Consider the following 12,692-nt stretch of genomic DNA (forward strand, 5'->3'; position numbering starts at 1 on the left):
AAAAGTTCGTTTTTCAAAAGTGTACCACAAGTGCACGAAAAGTACTAATCTGAACTCTATTTGGTATAATTTAGTATTGGATGAACAGATAATTTTTAACATCTGAAATTTGGCATTCAGGTCGCTGTTCATGTGTAGCTTGGGCATAGGGATGTGGTTTCGGAAATGTGCACTATAATTGTACGAAAAGTACTGAATGGTACTATATTGATATTGAGTGAAGGGATAGAGATGAAATTCAGAAATTTGATATTAAGATTACTGATGATGTCTGTGTTAGAGGTGTGGCAGTAGTTTGGAAATGTGTACTATAATTGTTCGAAAAGTACTAAATTTGATGTTGGATAAAGGGATAGGCCTGGAATTATCAAATGTGATATTGGTGCTGCATGTAGTTTTGGAAATTATAGTACACATTTTTACGAAAAGTACTAAACAGTACTAAATTTGGTATTGGGTGAAGGGGTATAGTTGAAACTCTGAAATTTGAAATGTATGTCACTTTTTGCGTCCTATATGTATTTGTACGAAAAGTCCTAAATGGTACGAAATTTTGTATTGGGTCAGAAAATACGGCTGGAATCCTCAAATTTGATATTGAGGTCTCGGTTGGTTTCTGGAATTTAGATATGGAAATGGTTTTGAAAATGTATACTATAATTGTACGAAAAGTAATAAATAGTGCTATATTTGGTATTCCGTGTATCTATAGAGCTGGAATCCCGACATTTGATATTGAGGTCTCTTTTGGTATCTGTAATTGAGATATGGAGTAGATTTTGTAAATTCTACAAAAGTTTACGAACAGACCCATTATTACTGCAAAGTGTTTTTTTTTTTTGGTCGTATAGGCCATTGGTAAACAAATCCGCACAAATTCTAACACTTATTTATATTGTTTATTATACGCTTTTGTTGTTTTTTGCTGCTTGCCTGCTTTTTTGTCGTTAATAAACGCTAAGCTGTCTAATAATTCCGACTAGTCAATCAATGACAAATGAGAGGCTGTGACGTTTCAAACTGTGAACAGCTATCGTGGCAGACAGGTTGACAACCGCGTTTGATGGCATTTGAAATATTAAACCAGAAATACATAAAATATGTATTCTTATTAATTAAACGCGAGAGCGAGTCAGAACGACACTGTTATACAGGTTGTATATCCGCAGTCGGATGGCCACAGGGGGCATACATATATCATTAGATATGGTCAAAACTGTGCTTCATTTTATATTCTTTTCGTACTAATTTTTCAAGTGATTTGCCCTGCAGATGGGCAAAAATAATGACTTGGCTGTTGTGAGGGCTGGCAGAAAAGGATTTTTATATAAATGAGAACGATAACAATGAGATTTGGTAAACAAATATCACATATTACCAATAAAACATTGGTATCGCATTTCATTAAAATAGCTTATACATACATAGCTATAACTTCCATATATATGGCTCAACCGATTTTGTATTAAGGACTCACATAGTTTTTATATAATTCTGAATGTTATAATGTTTGGGAAGAGACATCGTTTGCATTATCAGCATAAAATTCTAAGTCGATTTAACGATATCCGTCTGTCTGTCTGTTTAAAACACGATACAGCACACATAACTTGACGTATAGCTTATAAATTTGGCAGAACAATTTGTATTGTGTCTACGATGGTTGGTATTGAAAATCAGATATATCGGTACGCGTTTTGGAAAAGACGGAATATAACGGGACCTCCCGATATTTGGAATTTTAATGTTTTCGCCACAGTTTTTCAGGGATTTATCTAAAAATTGGTATATGTATGTCATAACGGTTTCTTGCACTGGTGGCGTAGCATTGTATGTATAGGTCCACGTTTTGGCATAGCCTCCATATAACGGTTCCTCCCGATATTCGGTATTTTGATGATTTTTGCCACAAATTTGTCTAAAGGTTGGTATGCGTAGGTCGTAATGGGTTAAACTTCCGGTGGCAAAACATTGTATGATGTATAGGTCCACGTTTTGGTATAACCCCCATATAACGGTACCTCCTGATGATTCCATTCCCATTCACGGATTTATCTAAAAATTGGTATTTGTAGTATTTTTTTTTTTGGTTTTGAAAAGTTTAACAACATTATCCAAACGGACTCACTGGTATTTGTAGTTTAAAATGGAAAGCGTTTTAATCCAGATACTTTTATATAAAAATGTTTTATTTAGCCAATGGTGGAGGATATTAAAAGTTTGGCCCGGCCGAACTTAATGTTTTTATGCCCCTCACAATGGTATGGAGGGTATATTAAGTTTGTCATTTTGTTTGTAACACCTCGAAATATACATTTTAAATCCCACAAGGTATATATTTTCTTCATCAGCATAGAATTCTATGCTTATTTAGCGATGTCCGTCTATCAGTCTGTCCGTCTGTGGAAATCACTCACTACCGAACGAAACGAAGTACGTTGATAAAATTTTACTCAAATGTATGACTGCAGGACTTTTGGTATTGAAAATGGGCCATGTAGGTCCACGTTTTGGTATAGCCCCCATATAATGGTACCTCCCTATTTTCGGTATTTTGGTGATTTAAGCGACATTATTCACCGAAAATGTTGCAAATTTGGTATTGGAAATGAAATTTGGTAGTTGAAGTACTACAGCCTAAGACAGAAAATGGTCTGTGCAGGTCCAGGCCTTCGTATAGCCCCCATATAACTGCACTATCCGATATTCAGTATTTTGATGACTTTAGGGACATTTTTGACCTGAATCATTTCAAATTTGGTATTTGAAGTTCGTAATGGTTACTACAGCCTAAAACAGAAAATTGTATTGTATAATTGCACCAATATAACGGTACCTCGCGATATTCGGTATTTTGATTATTTTAGCGACATTTTTGACCGGAATTGTTCGAAATTTGGTATTTGCATTTCGTAATGGATACTAAAGCCTATGACAGAAAAGTGTCTGTGCAGGTCAACGTTTTGGTATAGCCCCGATATAACAGTATCTCCCTATATTCGGATTTTCTTTCAAGTTTTATATTTGAATATTGTATGACAAAAGTTGCCTATGCAGGTCCACGTCGTCGTCATATAGACCCCAATACAACGGTGACTTCCTATATTCGGTATTTTTAAGATTGTCTTTTCCGAATATAGGGAGGTATCGTTATATCGGGGCTATTAGGAACTTCAAACACAAAAATTCAAGAAATTTCGATGAATATTGTACCTTTAATCATCAAAATACCGCATATAGAGAGATACTGATGTATGGAACCTATACGAAGACCTGGACCTGCATTGAAAATTTTCTGTAATAGCCCCACTACTCATTACGAATTCTGAATACAAAATTTGAAATAACTTCGGTGAATAATGTCCCTAGAAATATATGGAATATCGGGGTGTACCATTGAATCGCGGCTATACGAAGTCGTGTTTCTATATAGACAATTCCCTTGCGGGGGCTAAAGTGCATTGAAAAACTTCTAGTATGGGCTTTTAGACAATTCCATTGAAAAATGTAGCTAAAATCATAAAAATAACTCATTACGAATACAAAATTTTGAAATAACTCCGGTGAATGGTGTCCCTAGAAATATATGGACTATCGGGGTGTACCATTGAATCGCGGCTATACGAAGTCGTGTATCTATGATAGACAATTCCTTGCGGGGGCTAAAGTGCATAGAAAAACTTCTAGTATGGGCTTTTAGACAATTCCATTGAAAAATGTAGCTAAAATCATAAAAATAACGAATGCAGAGAGGTACCGTTATATGGGGGACATACAATATCGGGGACCTATATAGACAATATTTTTCCAGGGGGAAAAGTACTCAGAAGAAACTCCTTTTGTGAATTTTTAGACAATTTCATTGAAAATAAATGGGCTACAATTACTTGGGGATTTTTTGCCTGATCTTTGCAAAATTTTACTTTCCTATCTTAATTCGTTTTGTTTACAACAGACGGACGGACGATCAGTGCTAAATCGCCTTAGAATTTTTTTCAACAATATATATACTTTGTTAGGTCTAAAATTATTATTTCGATGAGTTACAAACGGAATGAGTTAATATACCCTCCATACTATGTGTGGTAAAAATAAAAAAAAAATAATCTTGTCAAACAGTGTCACACACACTTATGCGTATTTATGTCATCATTAACAAGTGACATTATGTTATTTACTTCATAGTTGTCAGACAAGTTCATGTAGACATATCTTCTAGGTTTTGGATATACATTTTAAAAATGTGGTTGATTGTCAATTTTATTTTGATAAAATCAAATGTAATTCTAATCTATGGGATTTAGTTTTTTTTTTTTTATTTTAATATGAAAGTATTCGCATGTTACAATTTGATGGATGGACAATTCAATGTTTTCTCTAAATTGACATTTTGACATTTGTGGGAGTATCACTTAACGTGTTAAATGTGATTCGATCATGAACAAATGATAATGTAACTGAGAACTTTTTTTCAACTCATACATTCCTAATGAAGAGATTATAATAATTCTAGGGACATATGAAACCATGAGAAATTAAGCAATAGCCTTATGTTGAGCTAAAAGCATTCACATTTGGAATTTGAATAAAAAAAGATTACAATCCAAATTTCTTTAAGTTTCTTTATTTTGTGAAAAGTAGTTCATTGCCCCGCTGGGCATAGATCAAATATGTACTTACACGTGTAAGAAATATGTAGTTCATTTACAAAATATTTAATTTTGTTTTGTCTATTCTTTTTTCAATCAATTTCCATTAACCTACCATGAGACTAAAGAAAGGCACATACCTCTTCTCTACCAGAAACTATTAGTCATTAATTATAATTAAAAGAAAACGTCGATCATTTGTCGCTCACTTTGGTTGGTTGTCGGGTGCAAATAGCAGCTACAAGTGCTACTTATTGTTCATCATCGCCAAAACAAATGTAAATAATGAACAACTTTTGTAGCATACGAGTACTATAGTCGACGATCTTTGAATATGCTCACATTTATTAAACAAATTATGAATAGTGGAACTCAAACGTATATCAATAACGTTAGAAATGAAGTCATCGGATCCAATGGCCAGGCGGTAATACAGAAGATTAAGAGTTTATCTTTATAACAAGTTAAAAAGCTGCACAATTTGGTACAAATTTAACAATTTTCAAAAAAAATAAAATCCGTTAAAAATTCTGTTAAAATCTTGAAAATACCTAATGTAGCCGTATATTAGAGTCCATACGACGACGTGGACCTGCATAGGCAACTTTTGTCACAAGCTATTACAATATTCAAATGTGAAACTTGAAAAAAATCCCTTTATAATGTAGCTAAAATCATCAAAATACCGAATATAGGGAGGTACCATGGTGGTTATAAAACGTGGATGTGCACAGACAATTTTCTGTCATAGACAGTAATATCCATTACGAACTTCAAATGCGAAATTAGAAAGAATTCCGGTAAATAATGTCGCTAAAATCATCAAAATACCAAATATCGGGGGGTACCGTTATATGGGGGCTATACGAAGACGTGGACCTGTACAGACAATTTTCTGTCATAGGCTGTAGTATTCATTACGAACTTCAAATGCCAAATTTGAAACGATTCCGGTTAAAAAAGTCGCTAAAATCATCAAAATACCAAATATCGGGGGGTACCGTTATATGGGGGCTATACGAAGACGTGGACCTGCACAGACAATTTTCTGTCATAGGCTGTAGTATTCATTACGAACTTCAAAAGAGAAATTTGAAACAATTCCGGTAAATAATGTCGCTAAAATCATCAAAATACCGAATATCGGGAGGTACCGTTATATGGGGGCTTCACGAAGACGTGGACCTGCACAGACAATTTACTGTCATAGGCTATAGTATTCATTACGAACTTCAAATGCCAAATTTGAAACGATTCCGGTTAAAAAAGTCGCTAAAATCATCAAAACACCGAATATCGGGAGGTACCGTTATATGGGGGCTATACAAAGATGTGGACCTGCACAGACAATTTTATGTCATAGGCTAGAGTATTCATTACGAACCTCAAATACCAAATTTGAAATTGTTCCAGTAAAAAATATCGCTAAAATCATCGAAATACCGGGGGGTACAGTTATATGGGGGATATACGAAGACGTGGACCTACATGGCCCATTTTCTGCTTTATGATGTAGTATCCATCATTTCGTTCGGAAGCTAGAGTGATTTCCACAGACGGACGGACATTGATAAATCGACATAGAATCAAGAATATATATGCTTTGTGTGGCCTAAAATGTATATTTCGATGTGTTACAAACGGAATGACAAACTTAATATACCCTCCATACTATGGTGGAGGGTATAAAAAACATAGTAAAAAAGTGGAGCCGAACTTTTAATAAAGGGGGTAAAGAAAACCTTTTAGAAGTAAAAGTATCGGTATTAAATATTGCCAGAGGAATCGGTTGATAAAAAGTCTTCAAAATACTATAAAGTCGATGGTACAAGTGTCCTGCTACAGTGGTTGTTGTAAATTTGAAATATTCTTTTAAAAATTTGGCTAAAATTTAAATAGCTTATTCGAGCATTGTTCTGCCACAGAACAAATTACAAACTGTGCATACCGGGTTTTAAATGATTTCCCTGAAAAATGTGGCTAAAACCGTCAGAATATGGAATATCAGGAGGTATCGTTATATGAGGGCTATAGGAAAACGTGAGATTTTAGGTGGACAATAATCTGCCACAAGAGATAGAATTTACCGATTTTTAACAATTCCGTTAAGATATATGCGTTAGATCATCAGAATACCGAATATCCGGAGGCAAAGTTATATGACAAACTGTGCATACCGGGTTTTAAATGATTTCCCTGGAAATGTGGCTAAAACCGTCAGAATATGGAATATCAGGAGGTATCGTTATATGAGGGCTATAGGAAAAACGTGAGATTTTAGGTGGACAATAATCTGCCACAAGAGATAGAATTTACCGAATTTTAACAATTCCGTTAAGATAAATGCGTTAGATCATCAGAATACCGAATATGCGGAGGCAAAGTTATATGACAAACTGTGCATACCGGGTTTTAAATGATTTCCCTGGAAATGTGTCTAAAACCGTCAGAATATGGAATATCAGGAGGTATCGTTATATGAGGGCTATAGGAAAAACGTGAGATTTTAGGTGGACAATAATCTGCCACAAGAGATAGAATTTACCGAATTTTAACAATTCCGTTAAGATATATGCGTTAGATCATCAGAATACCGAATATCCGGAGGCAAAGTTATATGGGGTCTATACGAAAATGTGGATCAATTACGAAATTTGAATAAACTCCACCATTTGAAGCGCATTTGGAAATTTTCAAAATAAACTAAAATTCGTTAAAAATTCTATGAAAATCTTAAAAATGCCAAATATAGGCCGTTATATTGGGGTCTATACGAAAACGTAGACCAGCATAGAAAACGTTTGTTATAAGCCATTACAATATTCAAATGCGAAACTTAAAAAAAAAAGTAAAAAATCTGTAAGATCGGCCGGGCCGAACTTTAAATACCCTTCAACATTTGGAACGAATTTGTCAATTTTCAAAAAATAAAAAAATAAAATCCGTTAAAAAAATTAAAAATAAAATCTTAAAAATACTGTTATATTAGGCTCTATATTACGACGTGAACATGCATAGTCAACTTTTGTCATAAGCCATTACAATTTTCAAATGAGAAACTTAAAAAAAATTGGTGAATAATAATGTAGCTAAAAGCATCAAAACACCGAATATCGGGAGGTACCGTTATATGGGGGCTATACGAAGACGTGAACCTGCACAGACAATTTTCTGTCATAGGCTGTAGCATATATTACGAACTTTAAATACCAAATTTGAAAAAAATTCGGTGAATGATGTGGCTTAAATCACCAAAATACCGAAAATACGAAGGCGTGGACCTACATGGCCCATTTGCAATACAAAAAGTCCTGCAGACATAATATACATTCGAGTAAAATTTTATCAACCTACTTCATTTTGTTCGGAAGCTAGAGTGATTTCCACAGACGGATAGACGGACGGACATCGCTAAATCGACATAGAATTTTATTTTATACATTTTAGACCCAAAAAGTATATATATTCTAGATATACTTTGTGGGTCTAAAATGTATGTTTCGAGGTGTACAAACGGAATAACAAACTTAATATACCCTCCAACTATGGTGGAGGGTATAATCATTCTGAACCGATCTCAATGAAATTTGGCAGAGGCATACTCGAGCTGTATCTAATGTCCGGTATCAAATATCCTTGTTGTGGAGTGCTTATTACGCATGAGAGGAACTTTTACACAAAATCGGATGAAACATATATATGGGAGCTATAGCTATATATGTAAATTTAAAGTTATTGTTTCTAGTATTAATTCTGTTGGAATTGCCAAGATTCAGTTCATTTGGGCTGATATTAGCCATTCGGTGCACAATAAAATTGATATCGGATAAAGATATATATGGGAGCTATATCCAAATCTGATCCGATTGTGAAGTGCATATTACTCATGTGAGGTACTTAACACCCCAAATCGGATGAAACATATATATGGCAGCTATAGCTATATCTAAACCGATTTTCACCAAAATTGATGTTATTGCTTCTAGAAATCGATCGGATGTACCAAAATTCAGGTCATTAGGACTGATATTGGCCATTTTGTGAACAATTAACCTGAAATATATATATAAAGAATAGATCGGACCACTCATTGCTAAAACGGGTCAAAGGTTTGCACCTCCTTATATTTATGTGTTGATACATATCGGAAAATTTTCTTCCATAATCCAAAGTGTTACTCTGAAGCCATCTAGCTGTGTAACTCTTTTATAAAATCTAATACCTCTTCCTTGTTGATGTTACACACCAAAGCTGATTAATCCTAACCAGTGGTCCTGTAGTAAACGAACTAAACGAGATAAAGGGAGCTTTCGAAAAAAAATGTGTTTTTGATAGAATTGCATAGAAGCACTACAAGAAGAGAATAATCTTTCTACTCCTCTCTGTGAAGGACATATAATTTATTCGTTCTGAAATTGCTTTGGGTGTTTAATGCCTTATTTCCGTCAAAAATAATTATAATTTAAAGGTTTGTGTTCTTAATGGGGTTTACCAATGCATCGGCTCTATTAGATTTCGACATTAGTTCTACAGTTGGTCTAAAGAGTCATCGCGTAACAAGGTTCTTCTGGGCATTTCTTCATTTCAGTATGGACTTAATTTTTATTTTCCCCATATCTTCTCTTTCCAACAGATGTTCAGGGTTTTAAAGGCATTTCAGCACAAAGATCAATCTTTAACCAATAAAAAATCAACGAGATATTGCAAAACACAAACAAACATACAATATTATTTTTCAACACAAATACAAATAACTGTCACTAGCCTAGTCACTACTACAAAACAAATAAACAAACTGCATTATTTTAACATTGACTCCGAGCTAAGCTTGTGCCATTAATCTTCGTTTGGAAACCTGATGGTGTTGACCATCCATCCATGCATGCATTCATTCACTCACTCTGTCACCCATTGGAATGTGACGATAGACCGTCAATTCGCTTCGTATCAATGCAAAATAAATGTTTGGTAATGAAATGATGACAGTAAAAAACAACAAACCTGGAGAAAGAAAGAGAGAGAGAGATTGTGAGCGGGAGTTAAGAACATCACTGAATTTACAGACGATTAATGTTCCGCCAAGTTCGCTCCCAGCTATATATTTTCCTCTCCCACTCTTTAATCTCTTAGACTGAACTGATAGTAAAGAGTATAATGCCCTCTGTCCAGCTAAAATGCATGCGAAGAGATAACATTTGTTTGTGTTTATTTAACAGGGCGTTTGTTGTCCAATTGATTAAGTCAATGTTGAAAACAAAACATAGACACATTTCAAAACTATCCTTCACGTAACGACTGCCGGCTACTGTAAGACGTCGAAAACCAAACGAACAGGTATTGATTGCCGTCGCACAGTGTTTAAATACCCATAAAACGTAAGGGAACCCAACTGCAAATGAAAAGCATAGTTTTTTTTTTTTAAAGGTTAAAGATTTCGAAATCAACTTGATATTTTATATAAATTAGTTAAAACAAGGAAAATCCATTGTTTACCGTGCTTCAAATGAAATAAACCCTATTAAAGACAAAAAGTACGCCCTTGAATACATCGTCAATGGGATAGAAATGCCTTTTTAGTGTGGATAACTTAGTACGTAAATGTTGTCGAGGAAAAATGCGTTCGCCAATAAGTGTTCTTATATATTTGACGAGGAAAAATAGTTATTTTATTTTTTTATATAAAATGAATATTTGCTTTTTATTGATACCATATTTTATACACTTTTCTGGAATTGTTTGTATTTGTATTAAATTAACATTATCCCATGTGTTTGTATATATACACAGTTGTCATTACTGAAAATTAGTCAAGTGTTATTGCTACTTGTTTTTGTCATTACATTATGGCAGTTTTTGTTGATACATCAGAACTTCATAAGACCTTTCGTCCGGAGATCGTTCCGACCGCTCTAATTTCCCTTCCGAATTTCCATGAATATATATGCGAATTCGTTCCGAAAGTCGTTCGAAAGTCGGCTAACATTTCAGACTTTCATCCGACCATTCGGTCCGACAACACGTCAACCACCCCACCATACATGGTATAGAGGGTATTTTGATAATTGTAGGTAATTTTTTCAATAGAATTTTCCGAGAATCTTCACAAGGAGTTTCTTTAGAGAAGTTTGCCCCTGGAAGAGAATTGTCTATATTGGTCCCCCATATAATGGTACCCCCCGATATTCGGTATTTTGATAATTTAACCACATTTTCAATGGAATTGTCTGAAATTCTACACAAGAAGTTCCTTGTGAGTACTTTATCCCTAGAAAAGAATTGTCTATATAGGTCCACGATATCGTATAGCCCCCATATAACGGTACCCCCGATATTCGGTATTTTGATGATTTCTGAAAATTTTTTTAATGGAATTGTCTCACACTAGGAGTTCACACTAGGAGTTCCTTCTGAGTACTTCACCCCCTGGAAGAGAATTGTCTAAATAGGTCCACGACATCGTGGATCCCCCATATAACAGTACCTCCCGATCTTCAGTATTTTGATAATGGTAACCACATTTTTATTTTACTCCGTTGAAAGGAGTTGTCTATATAGATCCAGGGACCTCCCTATATTCGGTATTTGGATAATTGTAGCCAAAATTTTCAATAAAATTTTTTTAAAATCCACACAAGGAGTTCCTTGTGAGTACTGTACTCCATGGAAAGGAATTGTCTATATACAGGGTGAAATGAAAAAAACTGCAACAAATTCAATTTATACATATTTTTTTTAATTTTATTGAATGAAAGCAAAAATGTCGATAATAGCATCAAATGTTGCTCTGCGGTATTTTGACCCATTCCCGGCGAAGCGCTTGCTTGAGGTGATCGACACTTTGGTAGTTCTTAGTGCCAACCTTGCTTTCAAAAATAATCCAGACACAATAGTCCAACGGACTGGTATCCGGAGATTTTGGTGGCGATTCTGTGCTGGAAATGAAGCGAGGAACCTCATTTTGTAATTATTCTTCGGTGGGGCGTGCTAGGTGCGATGGTGCTGAGTCCTGTTGTAATGTCCACGGTCCACCCTCCAGAATATTTTCGCCATAATATTCGGCATTTATTCTAATGCCACGGTCGATTAATATGAGCCGAGAGCGACCATCGGCTGTTATGGCAGCCCACACCATCACCATGGCCGGCGCCTGAGTTCTGGTGGCCAACCGAAGGTGAACATTTTCAGCTGACCTCTTTGGCAAGTAAACACGATCATTTTGTTTGTTTACAAACTACTGGACAACAAATGTTTTCTCATAGGAGAAAACCAAATTCGACAGTTCACCACTTTCGGCCAAGCGAAGCAACTCTTTGGCTTTTTCTTTCTGTTGCGGTGTAAGATCTTGCACTTTTGGAATTTCAAAGGCTTTACCCCGAGCTCATTTTCCAATATTTGCCGAATGATATGTTCAGCCCACGAGCTCCTGCGACGCGGATTTTGATCAAATCGCTTAATTACTTTTCGAACCATTTCTGCGGATGTTGCCGTTTTCTTCCGTCCACTTCCTTGACGTCGGGCTACGCTACCATTATCACGGTAACGAACGATGGTACGAAACACCAAAGATTTATTCACATTTCAATGCTGGAGTGCTCTAACGATAGCCACTTGTGGTGTTCTAGCCAAATATAAAGAAATCACACTATCACGCTTGAATTCCATCACGAATAACTTTTTTTCTGGAAAATTCTCTCCAAAATGCTTTTGTACGCTTGTAAACAATATAATGAGCTGTCACTGGAATAATTTTAACAGCTGTCGGACAAGTGGCTTGGAAATGACAGCAGTCTGAAGTTGGTTGCAGTTTTTTTATCTTACCCTGTATGTGCAATTACAAAAAAAAAAAAACTCAATTTTGCCACTTTTTAATATTTCTCTCCCCTCTTTTTTACATTTTCAAATTTACCCACATAAAGGTGTAGATTTTTTATTATTGATCTGTTGAAAACCAGGCAGTGACTCTACTTAATTATCTGAATAAATAATAAATTTTTTCCGAAGTCTAGTGACTTTACTAGCCCTAAGTGACTTTACTGTCCCAAT

At 35.1% G+C, this 12,692-nt stretch overlaps 1 protein-coding gene across 3 annotated transcripts in view; it reads left to right on the forward strand.

Moving 5' to 3' along the window:
* The window catches only part of LOC101895787 (sensory neuron membrane protein 2), an 82,668-nt gene that overhangs the window by 40,648 nt on the left and 29,328 nt on the right, over positions 1-12,692 (forward strand). The gene's annotated exons all lie outside the window — the stretch shown is intronic.

This window comes from Musca domestica, unplaced genomic scaffold, assembly GCF_030504385.1.
Source record: "Musca domestica strain aabys unplaced genomic scaffold, Musca_domestica.polishedcontigs.V.1.1 29, whole genome shotgun sequence".
Lineage (NCBI taxonomy): Eukaryota > Metazoa > Arthropoda > Insecta > Diptera > Muscidae > Musca > Musca domestica.